The 24,988-nt window shown below is 61.9% G+C and overlaps 1 protein-coding gene across 10 annotated transcripts in view; it reads right to left on the bottom strand.

The window, feature by feature from the left end:
* Window positions 1-24,684, bottom strand: part of ADGRG1 (adhesion G protein-coupled receptor G1) — a 41,429-nt gene extending 16,745 nt beyond the window's left edge. For 2 of the 10 annotated variants that reach the window (XM_070611955.1, XM_070611962.1), the window contains exon 1: window positions 22,416-22,706. The gene's annotated coding sequence lies outside the window, so the exon portion shown is untranslated. Of the gene's footprint in view, window positions 1-4,050; window positions 4,208-4,827; window positions 5,673-5,891; window positions 6,893-14,001; window positions 15,405-22,415; window positions 22,707-24,465 lie in introns of those variants that run through there. The other 8 variants (XM_070611954.1, XM_070611961.1, XM_070611959.1 and 5 more) reach the window with 7 other exon arrangements.
* Window positions 24,685-24,988: the final 304 nt, after the last annotated feature.

Genomic DNA, 24,988 nt, shown 5'->3' with positions numbered 1-24,988 from the left:
AATGGGGGGCAAGCCAAGACCCTGGGCAGCTCAGAGATCCCAGCCTGGGAGAGAGGACTTCACTCCCGATCCCTCCAGGGGAGCACCCCACACACACACAGATCCCCTTCCGGAGCAGCCGCCCCTGACCTCAGGCCTTCCGTAAACACACAGAGAACAGAACAGTCCGGCCCAGCTTGACACAATGGGGGCCACCATCACGGGGTCCCCAAGGATCCAGGCCGAGCGGGGTGCAGCCAGGGCTGGCCTAAGCTGGGACTCCCCGGCCCTCCCACACCCAGGACTGGCTGGGCGCAGAAGGGGTTCCAGCTGAGCTCAGGCCGAGCCCATCTTCACCGTGTGGGACGGGGGGAGGGCAGGAGACCGGCAGGCTCACTTTCTCCCCCCGGGCCTGAGTCACTTCCTCTGCCATTCCGTGGAGCCACGAGTCACCGATAGCCCGTCCAGGCTCCTGGAAAACCCATTTCCTCGGAGGATGGAGGTGGAAGTTGAGTGGACAGGCCCCAGGTGGCTCAGGGGTCAGTCACTCCTTCCCGGGCAGGCACCTCTCCAGGAAGATGCCTGGACCTGGTTCTCTCTCCTTCCCGTTACACACAGGGTGGGCCACAAGCTTATCCAGCCCACCTCCAGACGGTCCCCTTGCCTGCAATGCTTCCCTGTCACCGTGACAACCCAGCTCATCTTTTCAGGCTCAGCGAAGACACTCTCTCAGGGATCCTTCCCGAGCTGCTCATCCCCATCTGAATTCACATCTGTGTCCTCGGGGGGCAGGACCACAGCCTGCACTCGACTCTATGTGCCTCTTACCCTGTTGCCACAAGAGTTCACATCAGAGGTGCCCCAACCCGCTGTGGGTCAGAACCACCCAGGGAGGCAGCTAAAATGCAGATTCCCGCGCCGCACAGAGGGTAGGGTGCAGCAGGTCTGGGGTAGGGCCGGGGAATGAATCTGGGTTTAGCCAGCATCCCATGGACCGACACTCCGCAGGCTGGGGAGCGCTGGGTGACAGGCCCGGATGACACGTGTGGCCCTGTTTACAAGGAGAGTCAGAGACAGGTGGGGACCGGCCCCAGGTCACTCAGCTGCTAAGTGGTGAAGCAGCGGTGCCCTTCTCCAGCCTCGGCCAGGAGGCGCTGTGCTCCTCTGCGGCTCCCCTGGCGTTAGCAGGGTGCTGGGAACCTGAGGGGCCTCCCCAGGGACAGCCAGGAGCAGGGGGGCCTGGGTGGTGGGACTGGAGGTGGGAAGGAGGGAGCCCCAGGGGGACCCAGGTGTGAGCCTCTCCTGCTCCTGCTGCCCTCAGGGGTTGGGGTGGGCAACATCAAGTGGCTGGCTACCCCCCACCCCGAGCCCTGGGCAGAGGCCCTTAGCAGGGAAAGATTTGGCCCAGGAGAGGGACAACGAGAGGGGTGGGCAGGCACCAAACCTTGGGAATGTAAGCACGCGTGTGTGTGCGCGCGCACGTGTATGTGTTCGCCCCGCAGGCACGTGTTTGCAGGGAGCAAGGCGAGGAAAGGGAAAGAAGGCCCGGAGCGGGGCAGGTGAGTGGGCAGGTTGGCCCCACGGAGGAGGAACAGGGAGGGTCCCAGGGCAGCAGGGAGGGGAGGCTCCGAGCGGAACGGAACGGGCACAGAGACTCCTGCAGGTGTTTCCTCCGTGGAGGGCGGGGTGGGGGCTAGAGGACCCTCCACCTGCTGTTTCCAAACGGCTTCCTAAAAATCCATCTTGCTTAGAAACACCGTGTACCCACAAACCAAAGGAGGTGCCCCACCAGCCCCAAGTGAACCCAGGGCCACTGCCGCTCCCAGCCAGGCGGCAGCGCCCACAGCGCCCAGGAGCGCAGCCCGAAACTCAAGCCACTCTCGCTCCAAGTGCGGTGACTGAGCCCAAGCTGGGTGACCACAGAGAGCTGCCACAGGAAGGGTGTCACTCTGGGGGGAAGCAGCGTGACTTCAGGTGTCAGGAATTTTTCTACAATAAAGGAGAATAAAAATTCAGCTGGCTGCCTGCCCCCGAGGCTGGCGGAGGCCCAGGCCCTGCCGGCTCGTGCCCCCGCGGAGTTCCCTCATCTCACTCCAGACCCTGGAGGGCTGCCCCTGCCAGCCGGGCCCCAGGCCTCACGGCTTCTGGTCCAGCCACACCTTGGGCCACGGCTCCCTCTGTGTGCCCAGACGGGCCCTGGCCTGGTGGGGAGACTGAGGCAGGGGAGACGTGGGCCCTCCCTGCCAGCGAGAGAGACAGGCCAGGCCAGGGGAGAAGATTCCAAGTCCCGCTGAGAGCCAGCTACCAGGACCGCCCGCGCAGGGTGGAACCAGAGCGTCGGAGTGAGAAGCCTTGGGGCGGCCGCCCCAGGGTCACCCACACAGAGAGCAGCCTGGGCTGGATGCTCCCACCTCCACCTCTGCACACACTGGCCCTGCTCCCTGGGGCCCTGCTCCCTGGGTGCCAGCCTGTGACGTGTCTCTGACGGTCCCGATGCCCTGGGTCTCGGGCCTCCCCATCCTCACTGACCGCCTCCGCACTCTGGCCACCCAGTGCTCAGTGGAACAGCAGAGGGCGAGTGGGAATGGACAGGGGCCCACCTGGCACCGTGAGAAGGACCTGGAGACCACGAAGGGGAGGGAACGACAGCCCCCGTTCAGCAAGCGCTCAGTCTGAGCCAGGGTCGTGTACAGCACCTTCCCCGAATGATTACTCAGTCCTCACCACCACGCTATGAGGCGAACGCTGTCATTATCCCCACTTCAAAGATAAGGAAGCCAAAGTCCAGAGAGGTCAAGTGATGCCCAAGATCATACAGCAAGTAAGTAGCACCACACCAGGACTCAAACCCAAATCTGCTCAAGCTCAAAGCCTGGGCGTTTAGCCGTTGTGGTCTCTGGAGTCCCCTCCCTTCTCGGGGACTATCCTCCTCACTTTACCATAAGGTGACTTGCCAGAGCACCTTCTAAGAAGCACTAGTTCCCAAGGGAGAGAAACACTACAGGCCCTTCTTGGTCCTACGTATTAGATGTCAAAGGCTCTGATAAGTCCTGCAGAAAGAAAATCCACAGAGTCTAGCTGGGCTTCGTTTCCCAGCCCACTGTAACCCTGCACCTTTTTCGGATCGACACCTCTTACCAATGTGGAGACCAAGCTCCCAGAAGGCTTGACACCAAACAGATAAGAAGCGTGTCGGCATCGCCCCCTCCCAGCCTCCAGCCCCCTCCCCATCGCTCGGAGCTGTCCCCAAGGCCATTAGCCAGCATGAGATGGGCTGCGGGAGCCACTTAGGCTGTGCTGTTCCCCAGGGCAACTCATCACCATCCCGGACACTTCCAGGCAAGAGGTCCCCCAGGAGCCTGGGGTATATTTGGCCCCGTCCCACCTCCCTTCAGCCAGCAGCCCCCGCTCCAGGGCACAGGGCACTGCCAGCCCTGTCTTCAGGTTCACCATTCCATTAAAGCCAGCCCCAGCCCACCGGGCCCTCGGCCTTGCCTCAGACAGCTGAGACACTTACAATGTTGGACTTGGGAGGGAGGGAGAGAAAGAAAGAGAGAGAGAATGAGAATACGAGGATGCAAGACCTTTTAGGAACGGAGCATCGAAGCCTCTTAGAGTTGTCAAGTGGCTTGGAGAACCCCAGCACTAAGGGAGGAGAAGGGTTGAGGAGGGGTGAGGCTCGGGCTCCGGGGTTTCTTACAAGCAGTCCAGGGACTCCGGTGCCAGCCCTGTTCAGCTCCGTGCTCCTGGGGCCACGCAGCCCACAGCCAAGTGTCCCCCCCCCCACCCGCCCTGTCCCCAAGGAGCCACCGAGGCTGGGCTCCAGGACCCGGGGCACACGCCAGCCAGCACCTGCCCGAGGAGCGCCCAGGAGGGCTGGCAGGGGTCAGACACACAAGGTCCAGAGTTAGCTCTTCGGCTAATTGGCCCTGGGAACTTGGGGCCAGCCTGTCCCTCTCGGGGCCTCAGTTTCCTGCTCTGTAGAGTGGGTGACTATGACCCCGGTCCCCACCTGCCTTCTCCCTGGACCAGGGCCTCCGGGCGCTTACGCGGGGTGGGGGCAGGGCTCACCTCCAGCTGGCAGCCAGGGGCAAAGAGAGTGCTGGGCCCTCTGTTCTCCCAGCCAGCCCTGCTTCCCTCTCCAACCACAGGCGGCCTCGGCCGTCTGGCTGAAGTTCCCCGTCTCCGTCTGTGTTCTCACACTGCCCAAGGCCAGATCTACAAGGTCAGCCTGTCAACTCCCTGCTCATTTTTTAGGGCTGCAGTTCAGCTACCCTGGGCCTGGCCGAGAGCCCATCTCTGGCATGCAAGACCCTCGGCGTGCCCAAGGTCAGCCGCCAGCCCTCACTTTCTGTCTTCCTCCCCCAGGTCCCAGATCCCTGGCTGAGGTCCCTTCCACACACGGGCGGGCGGGTGGTCGGGCCGGTGCCTGGGCAAGGAGGAGCCACCAGCTCCCCCCAGGGACGGGCCGTGGAGGCATAGACCAGGATCCCATCCCAGCTCACTGAGCACACAGCGCCGCATCACCAGGTCCCCCATTGCTGCTTGCGCACCCGTGGGCACCGTGCCCTCCACCTCCGGTGACACGGCTGACGTTAATGAAGCTCTTTGAAAATGCAAGGCTTGAGTCTAAGCTCGTTACACAAACAGACACAGTTAACCCTCTCCAAAGCCTTCTGAGACAGGTGCCATCATGCCCATTAAACAAAGAAGGAAGCCGAGGCCCGGGAAGGTGCAGTCACCTGCCGGAGACCACCCAGCTAGCGAGTGGTGGAGGCAAGACGCGACCCCAGGGCCCGGCTCTAGAACTCACTGTCTTGTTTTTGGGCCCTTTCCCCTTGACCTTACCTGTTAGAAACTGCTTGTCTTTAAAAGTCACAGTAGAAGATGCTTCAAAATCTGTGTTTCCTTGACATTAGCTGAACACTCTGCCTCCGGGGTCCCTGGTCCCAGGGGCTGTCAGAATGGCTCAGGTGACCCCCAACCCCAGCTCCACTTCCAGGCACCTGCAGGCCTGGACATCGCCTCCCAACACTCCTCAGATGCCTGTCCTCAACCCGGGGAGTGAGCCCCAGGGGTGCAGAACAGAGAGCACAAAACTAATTTTTAGCTGGAGTATGACTGAGGAGGGGTGGGCTGTGGGGCCTCACCCTAACCACTTCCTCCAGGCCGCTTCAGTCCAGCTGACCAACTCACCCTAGAGCAGCACCCATGGCTCCCCAGCACCCCTAGGGCCACCCCAGCCCCGCCTCCACCCCACCCATCAGCTACTCTATCAGTGTTGGGGAGAAGGGAGGGGGAGGAGGATGGAGGGAAGAGGGAGAGGAGAAAGAGAGAGGGAGGGAGGGGGTGGAGGGGGAGGAGGATGGAGGGAAGAGGGAGAGGAGAGAGAGAGAGAGGGGAGGGGGTGGAGGGGGAGGAGGATGGAGGGAAGAGGGAGAGGAGAGAGAGAGAGAGGGAGGGGGTGGAGGGGGAGGAGGATGGAGGGAAGAGGGAGAGGAGAGAGAGAGAGAGGGAGGGGGTGGAGGGGGAGGAGGATGGAGGGAAGAGGGAGAGGAGAGAGAGAGAGGGAGGGGGTGGAGGGGGAGGAGGATGGAGGGAAGAGGGAGGAAGGGAGGGAGGGGGTGGAGGGGGAGGAGGATGGAGGGAAGAGGGAGAGGAGAGAGAGAGAGAGAGGGAGGGGGTGGAGGGGGAGGAGGATGGAGGGAAGAGGGAGAGGAGAGAGAGAGGGAGGGGGATGGAGGAAGGGGTAGAGGGAGAACAGAAAGGGTGAGGAGGGGAGGGGGAGGGGAGGGTGAAGAATGGAAAGGGGAGGGGGATGGGAAGTGGGGTGAGGTGGGTTGGGGGGAGAGGTGAGGGGGACCAGGAGTGAGGGGGATGGAGGGAGGAGGGACGGAGGGGCAGCACTGTACCTGGACTCCTCCTGCGCGGCATCAAGGGGCCCGTAAGTACATAAGGAGCGTGAATGAATGAGCGAAGGGCTTGCCTTGTGTGCTGGCTGCAGCCCGCTGGGGTGGCGGGTCACTTCAAGAGGACAGAGGAGGACTTTGAGGCTGAGCCACCCCAGCCCCCGCCCCCTCACCTCACTGGAGCTTCGAACAAAGGGGGCAGCCAGGGAAGATGGGCTGCCAGCCCGCCAGCCCGCCAGCCACAGAGAAGGGGCGCAGGTGACAGCCGCCCTGGCAACCGTTGCCCTGGCAACCGTTGGCAGCTGGGGGACGACGTCACTGCCAGGCTCCGACCCAGCACGGCGCAGGCCGGCTCACTTGTCCCATGCCCAAGCCCCCCGACTCGGACGCTGGCCAGGCCAGGAGCCGGCAGCAGAAGGGCGGGGTCTAGGGGAGCCCTGGGGGACACCTGCTTGTGAAGTTCCTCAACGTTGGCTTTAAGACCAAATCTTTTTGGAACCCAGTGGCGGCTACCCTGGGATCAAAAATGCCTATTGAGGGCCGGCCCCGTGGCCGAGTGGTTAAGTGGGCACGCTGTGCTTTGACGTCCCAGGGTTTCCCTGGTTCGGATCCTGGGCATGGACATGGCACCGCTCATCAGGCCACACTGAGGCAGCATCCCACATGCCACAATTAGAAGGATCCACAACTAAAAATATACAGCTATGTACTGGGGGGCTTTGGGGAGAAGAATGAAAAACAGAAGATTGGCAACAGATGTTAGCTCGAAAGCCAATCTTTAAAAAAAAAAAAAACCTATTGACGGTGCCAGCCTGGTGGTCTAGTGGTTAAGTTCGTGCTCTCTGCTTTGCCATCTGGGTCAGCAGATTCAGATCCCGGGTGTGGTCCTAGCACCAGCTTGTCAAGCCACACTGTGGTGGCATCCCACATGAAATAGAGGAAGATGGGCACAGATGTTAGCTCACGGACAATCTTCCTCACACACACACACACAAAAGTCCCACTGAGTCAAAAGGAAAAGAACATCGGGGCTGCAGGGTGGCCTCCTCCCATGTGCCAGACAGGGCACAGAAGAAAACCAAAAGTGGGAGCCTCCAGCGAGGCCTTGGGCTCCAGACCAGCAGCAGATCAGCAGACAGGATGGGGCTGCTCAGGGGGCTAAGGGTCTCAGCCAATCAGCTATGAGCACTTTCCCAGAGCCAGTGGGGAGCCCCCTTGGCGATCACCTTCCAAGGGGCTGGAGGGGCTTTAGGGCGGCTTCTGGCAGAGCCCGTGGGAAAGGCAGGAGGGGCTGGGGCTGTGGGGCGGTGGGCCGAGAGCCCCTCTACTCCGCCCGCAGCCGATGGCCCAGAGCCAGGAGTGGCTTTGGTCAGGAGGCAGCTATTGTCTTGCGCTGCCGCCCAGAGCTGTGTCCCATTCAGGGCCTATTTTTGGCCCCCGGAGGAAGAGGAAAAGAAAGCAAAGAAAGGAGTTGCTGTTCTCCGTGGAACCTTCGCCTGGAAAGGATTCTGGGGCCTGCTGGGCTGGAGAAGCCAGTCCCTCTCAGACCAAAAGATCCCGGCTTAAAAGGAGCTGGCAGGGGGCTGTGGCTCGGGGACGCCGGTGCAGGGGCGGATGGGGACCCCCGGCCTCTTACACACACTTGGTGCCCACTAACTACAGCGGCACAGGGAGAAACAGGCATAGCGTCCCAGGCCCCACCCACCCTGGCTAAGCACCTGGAATAATACAAATGCTGACAGCAGCTCGCAGCTTATTGCTGCCCAGCGCCAGGTCTCTGCCCAGGAGACTGACCCCCTCACAGGACACTCCTGACCAGAGCGCAGGTGGACAAAAGTGAGGAGGCTCATCTCACATGTCACGTAACGGAGGCTCAGGGAGCAGCCTAACGGCCAACGTCTCAAGCTAGTGCCCCACCCTCCGTCCACCGTATGCCCTCCTCATTCACCTGCTCCAGCACGCTAGCCCTCTTTCTATCCTCAGTGAGGGGGACACGCAGGTCCCCGCAGCTGGCAGCACAGGCACAGGGCCAGGCCCCCCCGACCCCTGCGCTCCCATCCTGCCTGCACAGCAGCTACTGCAGCTACCAACTCTGGCTGCCCAAACCCGGGAGCGGGGGCGGGGGCAGAGGCGGGATTCCTGGGTGTGCTGGCGCCTGCTGCCGGGTCTCCATGGGACGGCACTGGCTGTCTTCCCCACCACAGCTCACAGCTGGCCATGGTGCTGGTAGCAATGGTGATGATGGGGTGCTACTCCAGGCCCAGGTCCCCCTTCCCCAATCCAGGCACCGGGACCTGGGCATGCTGGGCTCCCAGCCGAGGAGCTGGAGAAGAAACCCTGTCCACCTGGTCCAGGGCTGCACCCAGGCGGCAGAGCCCCAAGAGGGTGCGGCAGGCACGGTGCCGGGCACAGCATGAGCACAGCTTTGAGGAAACCGCACGAGGATTCCTTCCGGCCCTGCCCACCACCCGTGGCTCTCGCAAGGAAATGTCACATACAGGTACGTGGGAGGGGGAACACCCCTACCAGGGCGAGGGAGAGGGAGGGGCAGCATCGGCTCCCTGAGGATTCGGGAGGTGGGTGTCCCCCTTCCCTACTCCCCCTCAGCCCTGCCTGCCTCATGACGGTCCCGTTTCCCTGGAGCCCTGGAGCCCTCTGTGCCCCGTCTGGCTCACGGTGGAGGCTCTCAGGACTCATGGTGGAAGTTCAGCCCTGGTGACAGACGAGGCGGGGGAGAGGGTTCCTGGGTGGAGGCGCCACCTGCCCACAAAGATCGCCTGATGCTCCTAGAATAACTGATGTCCTGTCTAGGGACTTAATGATGGGAGAATGGGAGAATTGGGTGCCTCTCCCCCACAGGGCCAGAAAAGCTGCGAAGAACCCCCCATGATGCCCAAGTTCCCTCTACAACTTCCCTGCCAAACTTACACACCCGCAAGACAGGGAACTCACTACCTCTGCTGGGAACACCATCTGTGGTGCCGTGGGCAAAGGTCCAGGCCCGGAGGCAGGAGACTACCTCTGACTGGCCAGGAGACCTTGAACCTTCTTCCTCATCTGTGAAATGTGGATTAAGATTCAAATCTCCAAGAGCAACAGCACCCAAGCCTGAATGGGGGTCTTTGTGGGCAGTGAAGCTGTCCACACGAGGGGTGGGAGTTGGGTAATGAGTCACCAAAGGGGTTGACACATGCCCGGATGGTGACACAGCCAGAGGACCAGTGGGCAGGGGGCACCAAGCCAAGCATGAGTCAGCTGCCCCAGCCAGCCCCTGGGGTTCACCCCTCACATTTGTCCCCATCAAGGCAGGTTGGTCTGGGCAGTTGTCCCTCTGCCACGGGGTCAGAGACCCAGGGTGCCAGCCACAGAGCCACACCCTGAGGGCCAGGGTCAGCCACGGACCCAGAAGGGGTCAGCCTCCCAGGGGCCAAGGGAACTCAGCCTGGGAGAGAAGTGACCAGACAGTGCTGTCCCAGGACACCAGCTCAGCTCAAACTCAGGCCTCCCCTGCAGGCCTAGGACCGTGGCCAAGCCAGGCAGGCCTTGGGTCCCAGGGAGCAGGAGGGATCCCCAGACTTGGAGAACTCCTCAGGCCAGCCGATCAAGAGCCCACTAGATGGGAGTGTCCACGGGGGTGGCTCCCTGGGGCCTGGGGCCCTTCCCAGAGACATTACTCAAGGACGGGCATAATGCTTGGGGATAAATTCACTGCTTCTCCCTAAGTGAAGGGCCTGGGGGGGGCCCAGAACAATGGCAATGACAACGTCACTTACAGTGTGCCAGGCACTATACTCAGCACTTAAGATTTCATGGCTCACCTAACCCTCTCAAGGTACCATTACCATCCTCATCTGAAAGATGAGGAAACCAAGGCACAGAGAGGCCAATATACCTGTCCAAGTTCACACAGCTGATGGAGCCAGGAAAGAACCAGGCAGCCCCAGAGCCACCCACCTTGTGTTGCTTCTCCCAGAGGGACCGCCGAGCTGGGCAGTGGAGGGACCAAGGTCCAGGACAGCTGGGGAGGGGGGCCTCCTGCCGTGGGCCCCTACACTGTGTGGCTGTCTCCGTTAATCCCCACAGCATCTCATTTAAATATTAGAGACTTGGGTATCTTCACCCCCATTTTACAGCCTAAATAATGAGGCTTAGAGAGACATGGTGGCTTGCTCAAGGTTGCCTTTCAAGGATTTGTACCAAGTTCTAACTCACCCACCACATGATCCTGCAGACAAAGCCTTCAACCGAGATGTAAGGCAGACCCCGCAAAGCCCCACCTTGTGCCAAGCACCCACTTTGCAGCCATTGCTTGCCCCATATTCCAGCAACAACCCTGCCAGGGGTGGTATTGTCATCCTTGTGTATAGGTAAGGACACTGAGGTCCAGGAAGGTTGCCCCTGAAGCCCTCCCCTTTCCCACATGGGCCTAGAGGGCCAGGGCCAGGGCCCTGCGAGGTGGTGGAGGCGGCGCCATCTCTCCTTGGTGCTTGCTTTGGAGTTTAAGTGGCCCAGAGCTGCTCTGGAGCCATTAGCGGCAGAACCGCCAGCCTTCCAGGAGCTCGGAGCTGGGCCGGCTCCGACAACGAGGCCCCTGCCCCCAGGCCATCTCCCTCTAATGCAGAGGCCTGTCCACTGGTGCCTGGAAGCTCTGCCAGGGCTCAGCTTTCATCTCTGCCTGCCTGGAACTGCCTCGCTCACCATCAACGGCCTGAGCCAGAGCCGGTGCCAACCCAGGAGCTCGGTGCCCACTGCACCGGCCTCCCCGCCAAAGCACAAGTCAGCCAGAGGTGGGCAGTGGGTCCTGCCAGTGCCCAGGTGCCTCCAGCTCCCCTGGGGGTAGGGGGATGAGGCAGGAAGTAGTCCCCCAAGTTATTACAAGTTATCTCTGGACCTTCGTGCACCCATCTGCTCAGTGGGGAGGTCATGACAAGGCTAACATTTGTACGGACCAGGCAGTGTTCTTAACACTTTCCTATGTTAACCCCTTCATACTCACAACGGCTCCCTGACGTAGACGCTGTCATTATTCACTTTTTACAGAGGAGGAAACTGAGGCAGACGCCCACGCTCACACTACCAGAGAGGAGCAAGGCCAGGATTCTCCCCAGGCAAGTGGCCTCGCCATCTCTGCGGTCCTGCCACCCCAGAGGAGTGTGGGCTTGGCAGCACAGGGGTGGGCTCGAGACGAGGACACGTGCCCTCCAGCACCCAGCACGGAGCCTGCCTGGCCAGGGAGCCCCTCCCACTGAGGGGACAGGAGGCCATGGTGGATGAGAGTGCAGACTCTGAGCCCCAGAGACAAGCAGTTACTCACGGGTGAGCCCCCTGCGCTCAGTGTCCTCAGCGTCCCCGTCTCTGCAGTGGGCTCCATGGGAGCCTTGGGAACAGAGGCGTGTGCAAGGCACTGGCCAGGGCCCCACGGAGTCTGGGGGCCAGGAAGGTCCGGGATGGTTCCAGCCCAGGCCCAGCCACTGGGGGACCAGGGAGAGTTTAGGGCTTGAGGGTCCTGGGGAGGTGTCTCAGCCCACCTGTGCCAGGGCAGGCTGGCACCGGGCAGGGGTCAGAAACTGTGCCCAAGCTCCTCCCCCAGCCGTGGGCCCTCTCCCCGCCAGCCCAGGCCTCACCCCAGAATCCACAGGGCTCCCCGAGGGCCTCCAGGAACTCCAGATGGGGCGTGAGGACCAGACTGGTGGAGGGCAAGGTGTCAGCCTGGGGAGGCTGAGGCCGGTCACCGCCACCCACCCCGTTTGAGAGTCCCCTTTGTGCCAGCCCTGCCCCGCCCCCACATGCCATCTGCCTGGTCCCCGGGGTCCTGGTCCCTCCGGCTGCTGGGTTTGCTCACGTGATGCCCCATCTGCTGTGAGTCAGAAGGCGGGGTCCACAGGGCCATCCCCGGAGGGAGTCGAGGGTGCCAAGCCCTGCCCAGGCTCTGGTTCAGGAGGAGGCGGTGGCGGCAGTGGGTTTTGGGGCTAGGTTACCACATTTGCCCCATCCTCCACCAGCTCTGCCCCTGACTCTTCACCCTGCCATGGAGAAGCCCACCTGCATCCCTAAGGGGCACAGCCCCCAGCCCCACCACCCACCACCCACACGCTGCTCTTGCTGAGGATGAAGTGCCCTGGGGCCCGGCTCAGCTGGCGCAGAGTCCAGGTGGCCCCCTTCATGGCTGTCCGCCTCCCTCCCCCTCCTTTGTCATGCCAGGCCCTGCTAGGAAGGCCGTCCCCACAACACAGACCCTGCCACAGCTCTGCTCCCTCTTTCACCTGCCATCCCCTGGGCTCAGCGGCCACCTCCCCTTCTGTCCCCACAGCCATGGAGCTGCCCTCCAGGCACGAGCTTGAGCCCCATAGCCAGGGCCTGGGGCAGCCCAGCCAGCCCCGCATCACCAGCCCTGCCCTCTCCATCCTGCTGGGGTGGCAGTCTAGGCACTCAGCCCACACCCGGCACCCCCTGGCCTGGCTGCAGGCTGCAGCGCTGCCTGAGTCCTCCCACCATCCCTTGCTCTGCAGAGCAGGTTGGGACCTGCCGGCCTGGCACTCCAGACCCCATGAAATGCCCACACCAGGTCTCCAGTGCCATCGCCTGCCCAATACCCCCGGCTCTCAGCGTTCCCCAGCCTCTTCCCAGGCAGTTTCCTCTGCGAAATGCCCCCCACCCAGTCCTCATGCACGTGCTGCACACCCCTCCCCACACCCCACAGGTCCCCAAGCCCAGCCGGAGCGCCCCTGCAGCACCTTCCGGGTCCCCCCAGGGCAGAAAGCCCTCTCGCCCTCTACTGGCAAGTTTATCTCACTCTTCAGCCTCAGACCCTAACCGTCTTGTTTGTTTGTGTCCTTGACAAGATGGGGGTATCCCAGCCAGGCTGACTGGCACCTGCCCCGTGGCCCAGGGTGCCGAGACCAGCAACAACCGCGCACGCTGCCCGGTACAGCCTCTCCCCATGGGCCTCGCCTGGGGCGGTGTCCTCCACGACCCAGCCCTCTTGGAGCCCGGCCCCAGGACCACGGCGGCCAGGGCAGCCCTTGGGTCCACACATGCCCACTAAGCAGCTGGGGCCACTGAGGCTCAGAGAGAGGCCAGGCAAGGCGGCCACAGGGCTGTTACGACAGAGCTTGGTCTGCATCTCAGCCCCTTGGAGTCCCTGCAGCAAAGAGGGGTCAGATGTGGCCCCAAGAGCTAGTCCTCCCTCTAGACGTGGGCAAGGAAGACCCCACGGACCCCTGGCCTGGGCTCTGGGGAGCCAGCTCAGCAGCCCGAGGCTCTCACTGACTGGAGACTCCTTCCAAGGAACCAATCCTCTGCCCTCGGGGTACTGCGGCGAGGGGGCTGGGGGCTTGGCTCTGGGTCTGCCCCACCCATGTGCTCTAAGACCCCTTATCTGCCTCATTCACAGCCATGTCCCCCAGCCCTTGGACAGTACCAGCACACAGTAGGTGCTCAACAAGCGTTTATATGAATAACTTCCTTGGCCCTCTGGAGTCACAAAGGCTGTTCCTCCCCACCCCACCCACCCCAGGGCAGAGCTGCTCCAGGCAGAGGGCGGGGGGTGGGGAGAAGCGGGGTCCTACCTCACCTCCTGCCCCCCAACTCTCCTCAGTAAAGTGAGCACCAGTCCCTCCCACGGGGCCGTGGGAGACCCCAACTCGGTGCCATAGGAAGGAGGCTCGTTGGGGAGGTGGGGAAGTGGGGAGTGGGGAGGGCAGCAACCAGCAGTCCCCAGATGGAACAGGGCGGCTGCTGCGGAGGCCCCAGCGGGAAGGTCCTATCAGCGCCCAGCAGATGGGGGCCCTGAGGTCTGGTGGTTGTCGGGCAGGGGGCTCTGCAGCCCTCAGCCTCTGCTTCCACATGTGGCAGCCCCTGGTTCCCAGCACATGCTCTCACCCCAGGTCCCCCATGTGCAGACCCCATGGCCAGGACCATCTCCTCCCAGAGGTGGCCTGTGTGATGGATGAAGAGCCAGACACCCCTGGCTCCCTCGGGGGCGTGGACCCAGCCCCAGGGCAGCTGTAGGCAAAGCTACATTCAAGAGCCCCCTGCAGCAGCCTCCCCTCCCCGAGGCTGGACCCTCGTTCTCCATCCCAGGCTGTTTTGTGACCTTGGGGAAGCTACCTACCTCTCAGAGCCTCAGCTCTCCCATCTGCACAGTGGGAGCAGGAGCAAACAGTTATCTCAGAGCCAGGAGAGCAGACCCCAGCTTGCTGGGCCCACTCACTATACCACCCTGAGCCTCAGTTCCCCCGGCTAACAAATGACTACTGGCTCTGGGAGGTTCCATCCTCTCGGCCCTGTCCCCTTCCCAGGCAACTCCCGGTCCATCCACCCCCAACTCTAGAGACCCCACACAGCACTGCTCATGTGGGCTAGCTCCCGCGAGATACCAAGACAGTCAATTCCCCTTCCACCACCACCTCTACCCGCTGCTGCCACACACGTCCCACCCTCCTCCCTCCTGCTGTCGCACCCCTGATCTGGTACCTGGGGCCGGGAGGAAGGTCCTGCGTGGGGCCAGGCAGCTGAGCCACCCTTCAAGATCCACCTCTGAGGCTCAGCCTGCCAGCCGTGGGCCCGCCGCCGAGCGAGCTGGTGAGTGTGGGAGGCTCCCAGCCCAGTCCTGCGGCAGGGCAAGGCGGGCAGCCAGCGCAAACGGGGGCGGGGAGGAGGCGCCAGGGCGTGCTTGGTGGGGGGACGCCCCCTCCTGCCCCAGCTGGGCTCCTCCCTCCTCCCTAGCTCAGCTGGGGATGACTGGACCATACGCGAGTCACGGACTTCTCAGAGGGAGGCTGGGAGGGGCCAGCGCTGAGGGAGTTGAGGTGGTCACCCCGGGGGATGCCCATGACTCAGCACTGGGCAAGAGGGCACTTCAGTCTCGCCCCCATCCAGGCAGACAGGTGCCAGGCTTCCCGGACCAACGCCGGTCGGGGACAACTCTGCCTCCTCGCCCTCCATCTGTCGCTTTCCCAGGGCTCTTCTCCCCAAAGTTCCCACAGAGAGGCCAGGGTTGCTATGGCAACAGGCCTCTCTGATGCTGCCCCCACTCCCAGGCGACAACTGCCCCTTCCTGAAGGAGAGTCCAGCCTCCTTGGCAGCAGAGAGGAGCCGGCACTGACCGGCAGAGCGGAAGGCGCTCCGGGGAGGGGGGTGTCAAGTAGCCTGGCGTGCAGCCAGCCAGGCCACGCACCACTGGCCGCTTGACCTTGAGCCCTCCCTGAGCCTCACTTAGCCATCCCGGCAAAGGGACTCATCTCGACGTTCCTCACGCACACACAGTTTGAACATTCCGAGACCCCAGGGACTTGTGGAAACAGACTCCCTTGGTCCGTCTGCTGGGCCAAAGGGGAAACGGAGGCCCAGGTGAGGAACCATTTTTCTGGTGGCTCCGAAAGCTCAGAGAGAGAAATCTGGAAATAGGCCGACACCCTCATCCCCTTTCTGGCTGCTGGCCTCTGTCAGCAGCTCCCCCACTACTAAGGTTCGGGGCCTCTCTGGGGTCAGGAAGCTTCAGATGGCCCATGGCCCACCCTGCAGAGGGGCCACTCCCTGTCTTTCTTCACCCCTGTGACATGAATAAATGAGTCCCAAGTCACAGGTGCTGTCAGGATTTCACAACGTAATGAGGGTAAGTGATGACACCAACAATGATAACAGTAATAATAATAATGACTACGTTTACTGGCCATTTACTACATTCCAGGCTCTTCCCTCGTGCCATCAGCATAGTGCCACGGGACAGTGGTGAGGAAGAAAACATGTCACTCAGACCAGGGCCTGGCCCTTGATGTGCCCTCAATAAATATTCACTGTGAATGGTGAAGAAGGGAGAGCACAGGGCAGGGAAATGAAGCCCAGAGAAGGGAATTAACTCGCCCAAAGTCACACAGCTGACAAGTGGTGGAGTCGGGATGAAGCCCAGGCAGTCTGGCCCCACACTGGCTCCCCTAACCACTCTCAAATCCAGTCCCCCCGGACCCCTGGAGCGGGGCCTGGACGCAGAGGATGCTCGGGGCGCCGTAGGTCCCTTCTCTCTCACAGGGATTTGCATCCTGAAAGACGGGGCCTGTAAAACTCGCCACATGCAACAGGAATGGAAGCTCTCTGGGTAGCTTGGGAGGCAGAGGTTCCTGGAGGGGAAGCACACCCCTCAGCTGCCGGCATAAATCAAGTTGCAGGGAGAGGAAGGCAATGAAGCCGCCCGGTGCAGTGCAGGCAGACCCCGGGCCAGGGCTTCCAGAAGGAAGCCTCGCTGTCCAGGCTGTGGCTGATGCCTGCAGTAGACGGGCACCGTGGGCATTTGACCCACGTCCGGCCCGCTGCTCCCTCCCAGGCCACAGTGGGCACTCCCTCGCTGTCAGGGCAGGAAGGGCCGGCCCACACTGGGGGGCCAGGAAACGAGGGAGTGGAAGTGAGTTATCCAGCAAAGGATGGAGAGTCCCTCACATGCCGTGAACCGGGGCAAGTCGCCACCTCAAAGCCTCAGTTTCCCCAAGCTCTGTCCTTCAGGGCCGGGCCGGCTGGTAGCTGGGGCAGCCTCGGCTGTTCCCAGGGTCCTGGCCAGCAGGGGAGCAGTCCCCCCCACACACACACACAGCCCACAGAGGGTGCTGGCCAACAGGACACAGATGGAGAGTTGGAGGCGTCACTCTCTGCAGACGGCAGGGGCCCGGCAAGCTGGACACCCGCGAGGGACAAGAGGCCTGAAGCCAGCTGCCACCCCGACCACATAGGAAAGGCCTATGGGGCAGCCCAGCCAGGGCAGGAGTTGGCTTGCCAAGCTCTGCCTGCCCTCTCACCATTGGGCTTCTCAGAGACCTACTCTGGGCTGGACACCATGCCAGGCTCCGGGGCTGGCGTGGGGAGACGAGCCTGGCTCACACTGGGTGATTCCAGAGAGTCAATTATCAGCACCACAGAGCTCCAGAGGGCTCTGGGAGTCAAGGGAGAGAAACCAAATAAATTATTATTTATCACAATACTACCTGTCATTAGCACTAATAACAGGACTGATGACAGCCGCTCTGTCTGGAGGCTTCGCCGTGGAAGACACTCTACTTTACGTGGATCATTCTCGTCTCATCCTCCCAACCCTGGGGGCTGGGTCCCCCTGGTATGTCAGAGACACAGAGTAACTCAGCCAAGGCCACACAGCTGGTCTGGGGCTAGGCTCCCAGATGTGTGTAGGCTCCAACCAGGCAGCTCTTAGGTGTCAGGCCCTGGCCAGGGTCTTCATATGCATCATCTCCTTGGGCTTTCATGACAGTCACTGTCCCCACTTCACAGAGAGCGAGCGAGGCACAGAGAGGGCAAGGGGCTGTCCACGCCTTTCAGCCACAGAGCCAGGGTGGAGCCTTGCTCCAGAGCCCTGAATGGGTCTTGAAGGAGGGGTTTTGATAAACAGAGACCAGTGGGAAGGCCACTTGGGTAGAGGGAACAGCATCAACAGAGGCGGCGAGTTGGGACACAGGAGCCGTTCTCCAGAAGAAGCGGGATCTAATTAGGGGAGTAGGGGCAGATTCCGGAAGGTTCCGAAAGCATGGCGTTTGCTTTTGATGGGGTTTCCTCAAAGGCCTGGTAAGCCAGAGAAGGGGTTTGGGAGGAAGGGGTGTGGTCAGCCCTCAAAATGTCGTCCCCAGACCTATGGCATGACCCGAGGACTTAGAAATCCAGCATCCCAGGTGTGCCCACACCTGCTGCATGAGAATATGCATTTGAACCAGATGCCCAAGTGATTGCAGCACTTGTTAAAGCAGCCGAAACCCTGGGCTAGACTCCGGGGGCTTGTCCCAGCAACCGCGGAGGGCGATGGGTGGAGGAGGGGAGGGGAGGCCAGGTCCAGCGAGGGCACTGGAGGGGACCACAGAGCGGGGGCTGGGGAGGAGAGTGTGGTCGAAGAAACCAGAAGAAGGGCTAGGACCCGACCCCTCATGTGAGAGGGGAGAAGTCTTCAGAAACTGCCTTCACGCGTGGGGGGACACGGGTGGGAGGCAGATCTGAGGGGCAGGGAAGAGGCTGCCCTGGGGCACAGTGGAATGGGGGTGCCCCTGCGACATGTGAGGGAGCTTCCAACAGGTAGCTGGAAACACATTGCTAGGGCTCGGGTGTGAAAGGCAAGGGTCCCCCAGGCCTACAGAAGGTCATGAGCATTACGGGCTGGTGACAGTGGCCAGGCGTGGCGGGCAGTGCAGAAAGGCTTCGTGTTACGGGATGGGCGAGAGTGGGCAATGCTGCCACCAAGAGGTTGGGAGCTCCAACTCGTGGCTTGGGCCAGCTGGCCTCTACTCTGGGCTCTGCCAGCTGGTGACTCAGGCAGCGTCTCCAGCCGTCTACCTCGCCTGTCACGTGGGGACAATAACAGCACCACCACCATAACAGATGAGGCCACATATGTAAATCTCCCAGCCCAGGCGCGAATGAGCACCCGGATGTGTTTGCAGCAGCTTTATTGTTCGGAGCAGGCAGCAAAGGAGACAGCGATGAGGTCGCCAGGGAGGTGGGAAGAGATCTGCAAGGATGTGGACCCCAGGACAGGGATACGAGGCCAGAGAGCCATGGTGCCCACTGTGAATAGGCCTGGGCGAGTGGGAGGACACACTGGGGCTTGTTCCTGCAGCCCCGCCCTTCTCCCTCTCTGCCCTCCAGCCAGGGCGGGGTGAGCCAGCCTCGCAAACACTGAAGGGCTGTGCCCACCGACAGGAAGGGCCACAGGTAACCGCTGCCTGCTTGGAGGTGGGTTTTTAGTGGACAAGAGCAGTTCAAGCCCAGGCTTCTCCCCTTGCAAGTGGCCTTGTCAATCACTGAGCACCATGCCTGGCACACAGTAGGTGCTCAATAAATGTTAGCCAACGTCGTCATGATCATCATAAAGTCAACACAGATCCCAGTGGCCCAGCACTCCTCAGCCTGCAAAGCCCTTTCACGTCCAGTATCCCCTCTACAAGACAGTGGCGGTGGTTCTCCTTCAGCAGAAGTGGAAACTGAGGCTCAGAGAAGCCTTCTCAAAGCCTCACAGCATGACAGCGGCAGAGTCAGGACTCGAACCCAGGTCCTGGGACCCAGACCACGGGCTTTGCAGCCAACGCTCCAGCTACCTCCCTGTTCATTCCCGTGGGAAAGCCTCCTGGCCACAGGCGTGGGGGCAGCCGCAGCCCCATGATAAGGCCACCTCCCGTCACACTCGCCCCAGGGCCCAGCAGGGATGGTGTTGTCCATGTGACTCAGCCGCCCTCACAAAGGCAGCTGTGTGCCTGCACAGGACCTGCCCTCCCCCAGCACCGCTCAGGCCCCAGCTGCAGACGGAGCAGGGAGCCTGACGTCCCCAGGACACGGGGAGAGCGAGCAGCACCGCCGGCTGGTCAAACAGGACAAGTCCAATGGAGATTCGAGCCCAGGCCTGGTGCGAGCAGTTGGGGCCAGCTCCAAGGATGCAGAAAAGGCCAGGCAAACAGGAGGGCGGACCGCCGGGTCCAGCCTGTTCTCTGAGACCTTATTTGGAGCTCCAAGCCAGACTCAACACAGCTGGTTCCCTTGGGGGTGGAGCCCAGGCAGCTGCCCCACCCTCTACCTGCATCAGGTTTCAAACGCACTGGGGCTTATGGTCAGGGGAAAGACTCCGCCGGATGCCACCCGGATCTCGCGTCCACACCTGTCCCCAGCACTGACCTCTCTTCAATCCTTCCCCCAAAGGTTTCAGACTCAGTGCGCCCCTATGGTGCACTGACTATGTGCCCCATGACTTGCATTTTCTCCCACAGCCCTGCCAAGGACGCTTTGCCCCTTTTGCTACAAGGAGGGGACTGAGGCTCAGAGAGGGAGGGGGCCAGCCCAAGGTCACACAGGATCCGAGCCAGGATCTGACTTCAAGGCTCGTTTCCTCCCCTAGTACCCCCTTCCTGGTTCTAGTAGCATCTTGACCACATGCCAACAAGAAGTGGCCTTGGGCCCAGACAGGCAGGCAGACAGACATCCCCCTCGCCATGGGCACCCTGTTCCTGTCCTGCCAGGAGGAGACCACTATAGAATGCAGGTCCTTAGACACAGTTCAGGCTGGCTGAGCCTCCGAGGGCCACCCTTGCTGACTCCGTAAGGCGGGCATGCCTGGGTGCCCAGCTACCCAAGACAGAAGGTCGGTAGGGCAGCCACCCCCACTTCTAGGCATGACGGAACGTCTGACCTCAGCCCAGCCCCCAAGTGCACTTGGCAGGAGGGCTGGATCCAGCCGGAACAGGCCCAGAAGGTCGTTCTGGCCATATTCCTGCCTCCCAGTTTCCTGAAACCCCTGAACCCAGGGCAAGGATGGGCCCCCCAAAGATGGGCCACAGCCCTCTCTCCACCCTATCTCACGCCAGCCAGCTTGGGCCACTCTGACCGTGGAAAGCAGGTGAGGGCCAGGCTCTGGAGGCCCAGGTTCCCCAGGTGAGGCCCCAGCCCCTGTAAACGTCAGGGCCCCCCTTTGCAGCTCAGGGGTTGGCGCTGGGTGGGCTGGGTCGTGCCTTCCCACTTGGTCTCTGGAGCCAGAAGTGCAGCCCCTCCTAGGGGTGTGACAGCTGCGGGGACAGCTCTTCCCAGGGGACCCTGGCCACCCTGCTCAGGCCTGGGGGAGACCCAGTGATGGGGGGCTCCAAACTGCCCCTCACCCCACCTGGACTCCTGCCAGCATTGCCCATAGTCCCTCCAACAGCACACATGGGACCCGGCAGCAAATGGGCCCAGATCTCAGCTTTCTGTGCCTCCGTAGCCACAGGTTAAAGTGGGGACACCCAGCCCATCTCGAAGGCAGAACAATGACAGGTGCGGTCACTGTCTTAGGCTCTCTTTTAAACACAAAGTCTCCCAATGAGGGGAGCAGCAGAGGCTTCTAACCCCTCCCTAGGAGCCTCCTTCCTGAACACAAGGGCCCAGCCAGGCCATCCCAGCTGCTGCTGGGGTCACCACAGTTATGCCTCTTCTGTCAGCTGCTCCCTGGGCCCTGGCCTGTGAGGTTTGGGTGGCAGCTGCTCAGACACCCAGATGCCTCTGGTCGGCTGGTAACGCATCGTACCTCCCAAGCCAAGGGGGGCAAATGAGGTCCAGAGAGGTCTAGTGACTACCCACAAGACAGTGCAGCAACGAGCAAAGACGTCAGGACATGCTTCATCTTGAGAGTGGCAATGTGCCATCTCACTGGCTACCCTAGGGTCCCCAGGGCCCAGGATCTCGACTTTGACCTCCTGGGTGCCCCACCCCTACACCTACACGCAGATGATTGGTGTCCAGCACAAAACTGTGTTCAGGTGTTAACTGCAGGATACCCACCTGGGGAGTCACAAAGCGGGTGCCTCGGTCTCCACACCTGGAAACCCCTCACTTCTCTTTTGGTAAAACAAAGAGCTGGAGTTGGACCTTCTCTGTGGGAAGCCCACAGAGCACCCAGCCTCTGCCCAGGAGTCCCCGCCCCCCGCCAACACCGCACAGAAGCACTGCCTTCTGCAGGTGCCTCTGCCCCCCAGCTGGGGGTCCCCAGGGTCTCCCCCTAGGGGCTGCGTGCAGATGGCTCAGCAGGCGGAACACAGCAACGACAACAGCCAACCATTAGCAGGGGTGGCCTCATTAACAAAGGGAATGTGGGCGGCCTGTTTGGCTGTCCACATGCCCCAGGGCACCGAGGGGTAGGGGCAGAGCGGGCCGGGCACCAGGCCCCCCACCCCAGCCGCCCATCTCTGCCTGGGACGGGGCTGCCGCTCCAGTCTGTCCTCAGCCCCCGGCCCCTGCCTGCCTCCCTCATGGTCCCAGCGGGAAAGAGCAGAGCAGGAAGGCCTGTGGGCAGCACTGGCCAGGCTGGGCCTTTTCCTCCATGATGGCTCCTCCAACCTGGTGTGTCCTCGGCCACCGTTTATGATGCTCATCACAGAGGCCCAGAGGTGGAGAGCAGCCGGTCAAGGAGCAATTTGACCTTCACCTCCTGCTTCTCGAAGCCAAGGTGGGGAGGCCTGCACTGCCAGGTGAAGGGGCTGGGGAGAGGCAGGGGGACCCCGTGCTGGCCAGATGGGGCGGGCCCTGTCCCCTCCGCTGGCTCACAGGGAGAGGCTGCCTTTCTCTTCCTTGTCAAAAGTCAAACAGCCGGGGCCAACCTGCTGGCAAACCGGTTTCCGTGGCCTCCCAGGAGGAAACACCCTCGAGCATGAGGAGCAGCTGGGGCACGGGCCGCCTCCTGCTCCCCATCCAAGCGAGCGCCGGGGTCCACCGTCTCACCCTGGCCCTCCACCTCTGCAGCCTCCTCACCTGAGCACGGAGTGCACCCCCCACCCTGCCTGCTTCCCTGTGCCTGGACGACCAGCGCTGAGCACGCCCAGCCCACACCCGGAGCAGCAAGGGGTAACCCGGGCCAGCCAGGGCCTCCAGAGCTGCCCAGAACCCTGGGCAGGCCGAGGGCCAGGCCTCACATGTGCCCCTCTTGAACTAGATCTTGGGGTGGCTGAGACCAAGGGGGCCCGGCTGGGAGCCACACCCCACTGACCTTTCCTGCCCCGTTCCCCACCCCAAACAGCAGCTTCTTACCTCCAGGTCCAGGCAGGCCGCTGGCCCGGCTCTGCCGAGGCCGCCTCCTCCCCTCGCACCACCTCCCAGGGCTCCCAGGCTCCAGGCTGAGCTTGTCTGGGCAGGTGGCCCCAGGTGAGGCTCCGCCTGCCCGTCTCGCCCCATTTCCGGCTGGCCCACACCTGCTGCTGCCACCTCCCTCTCTCGTTCCTGGTTTCCCTGCGGGGGCTGACCAGCCCCTCGGGTGCTGAGCTCCCCCACCCCTCGTGTCAGCTCTCCGTGGGCTTTCGGCACCTCTGCCCAGGGACACACGGACTGCTGGCCCCCTGAGACGCCTGGGAGAGCCTGGGGGAGTTCCTGAATGTCTCTGAGACCCAGTGGCCCCCCTTCGGGCTGTTGGGGGTGCTGCCCCCCATATGTAATTACCGAGTCTGCAGGCTCCCTCCTGCCTGCCTCCTGAGATCAGCCCCACCTGAATGCTGGGCCCACGCTCACCTGCCTGCAATTAAAACAAGCCACGGCCAGCAGCTGGCTGGAGGCAGGAGGCCAGGGTGGTATGCGGGAGGATGGGGAATGGGGCACACAGTCACTGCTCTCAGGACGTCCAGCCCCCTGCAGGACACAAAGTGGGAACTGACACTGACACAGGGTCAGGCAGGGGTGGGAGATGGGAGATGGGAGGGATTTGGGACAGCTGCTCCGGTATCCCCGGGGCGTGGAGGGCAGTGGTCCAGGCAGGCTCTGCTCCATCTGAGAGGCCCCCATAGAGGCCCAGGGTACCCCCGTCTCACTTCCTCCTGGACCACTGGCCTCCCAACCCTGTCCACCCGGCCCCTGATCCAGCCTTCAGGGCTCACCTGAGACCAGCAGTTCTCACACCCAGGCACCCACGCCCCCAGCTGGCTTCTGATCCCCACCCCCACTCCCAATGTCCCCATTATTGAGAACCGAGCCACCACTCCTTCCAAGAAGCACCTAGGCAGTCATTGATTCACCGGACAAAGTCTGGATCACGTACCGCCGTGGGCCGGCCTGGGCGAGGCACTGAGTGTGCACAATGCACCCTGGGAGCCTGCTGCGGCTCTCCCCCGCATGCGTCCCCCACAGCCCCCCTGGGTTCCCCCTCACCTGGGACCCATCCCTCAGTGTTGGGATCATTTCTTCCTCGGAAGTGCGCCCTGCCAGATCACCAAACTCAGGCCCCAGCACAGGGCCTGGTGCAGAGAAATTCCAGGGAGCGATAGGTGAGGGAGGAAATGTGGGCAGTTAGAATGGACAAGGGAAGGACGGACAGGTGGAGGGACTCAGCCAGGCATGTAGCAAGAATTTATGGAGAGTCTGCTGCGTGCCAGGCGCTGGTCTAGGACCTGGGGACACAGCAGTAAACAAAATGCAAAACCCTCTGCCCTCTTAGAGCTGGAGGGAGACAGATAATGAATATGAAATAAATATGAAATATGTCCAGTGGCAAGAACTACGGGATGAAATAAAGCAAGGTAGGGGGAAGAGAGTGATGGAGGATGGTTTATTCTCTCTGAGAAGGTGACACTCAAGCACAGGCTGCATGTGGCGAGGGAGGTGGACTTTGCAATGTCTGGAGTGGGAGCATTCCAGATAGCAGGAAGGGCACATGCAAAGGCCCTGTGGTGGGAGGATGGGTGGGTGGTGTGTTTAAGGAACAGGGAGGAGCCAGGCATAGCTGAATGAAGGAGGTGAAGTAGAGATGAGACCAGGGAGGTGAAGGAAGGATGGATGGACGGATGGACAGTTGGGAGCAAGGGTGGATCCAGGTCTGGTAAAGTGTTGGGGAGCTCCAGGCCCCTGAGGAAGGGCTCTAGCTGTTGGCCACAGCTCAGACACATTCCTTGGGGCTAGCCCAGACCCCCTTGGGGTTCCTTGTCCCCAGATCACCTCCTCACCCCTCTTCCCCTGGCAAATGTCCAACGGCTGATGCTATCTCTGCTCTGCCCACAGGCATGCACGCTGGCCTCACCCAGCAGGAAACTGTGCCCCCCACCCCCACACCTCAGGCTGAGCACAGACGAGGGGGCACCGGGAGAGAAACACCTACCCCGATAAGGACACCAGGGGAGTCAGTGACTTCCCGTATGTTCGTGGGTGTCTCCCCCACTCCTGACACCCACGCTCCATCCTCCACCTCGCCCAGCTCCGCCGTCAGGGCCCCTGGCAGGTGATGTCATCACCCCACTCTGTCAGTCTGGGGCTGGAGCCCTGGGAGTTGGCTGTGGGAGGTTGCTCAACCTTTCTGTGCCTCAGATCCTCTATTAAATGAGGACACATGCCTTTGCCCTGTTTGCCTTGTAGAGGCAAAGGAAGGAAAGGGGATGGGACCAGGAAGGTGCTTCTGCCTCGGCAAAGCCCAGGGCCCTCCAGAGCAGCTGCGGTGGAGCATGGGTGGGGCTGGTGCCTTGGTCTCTAGGACCCCCATCCAGGACCTGTGGGTTTCCCACCGACTCCCCACTGCACCCTATGGAGCAGGAGCCTCTTTTTAATGCGGAGTTTACAGATAAGGCATAGGGAGGGGAGTAACACATCCAAGGTCGTCCCCAAGTGGCCTGACCCAGGACTGGGGC

Source organism: Equus przewalskii, chromosome 3, assembly GCF_037783145.1.
Source record: "Equus przewalskii isolate Varuska chromosome 3, EquPr2, whole genome shotgun sequence".
Lineage (NCBI taxonomy): Eukaryota > Metazoa > Chordata > Mammalia > Perissodactyla > Equidae > Equus > Equus przewalskii.
This window is presented reverse-complemented; position numbering and strand designations above follow the sequence as displayed.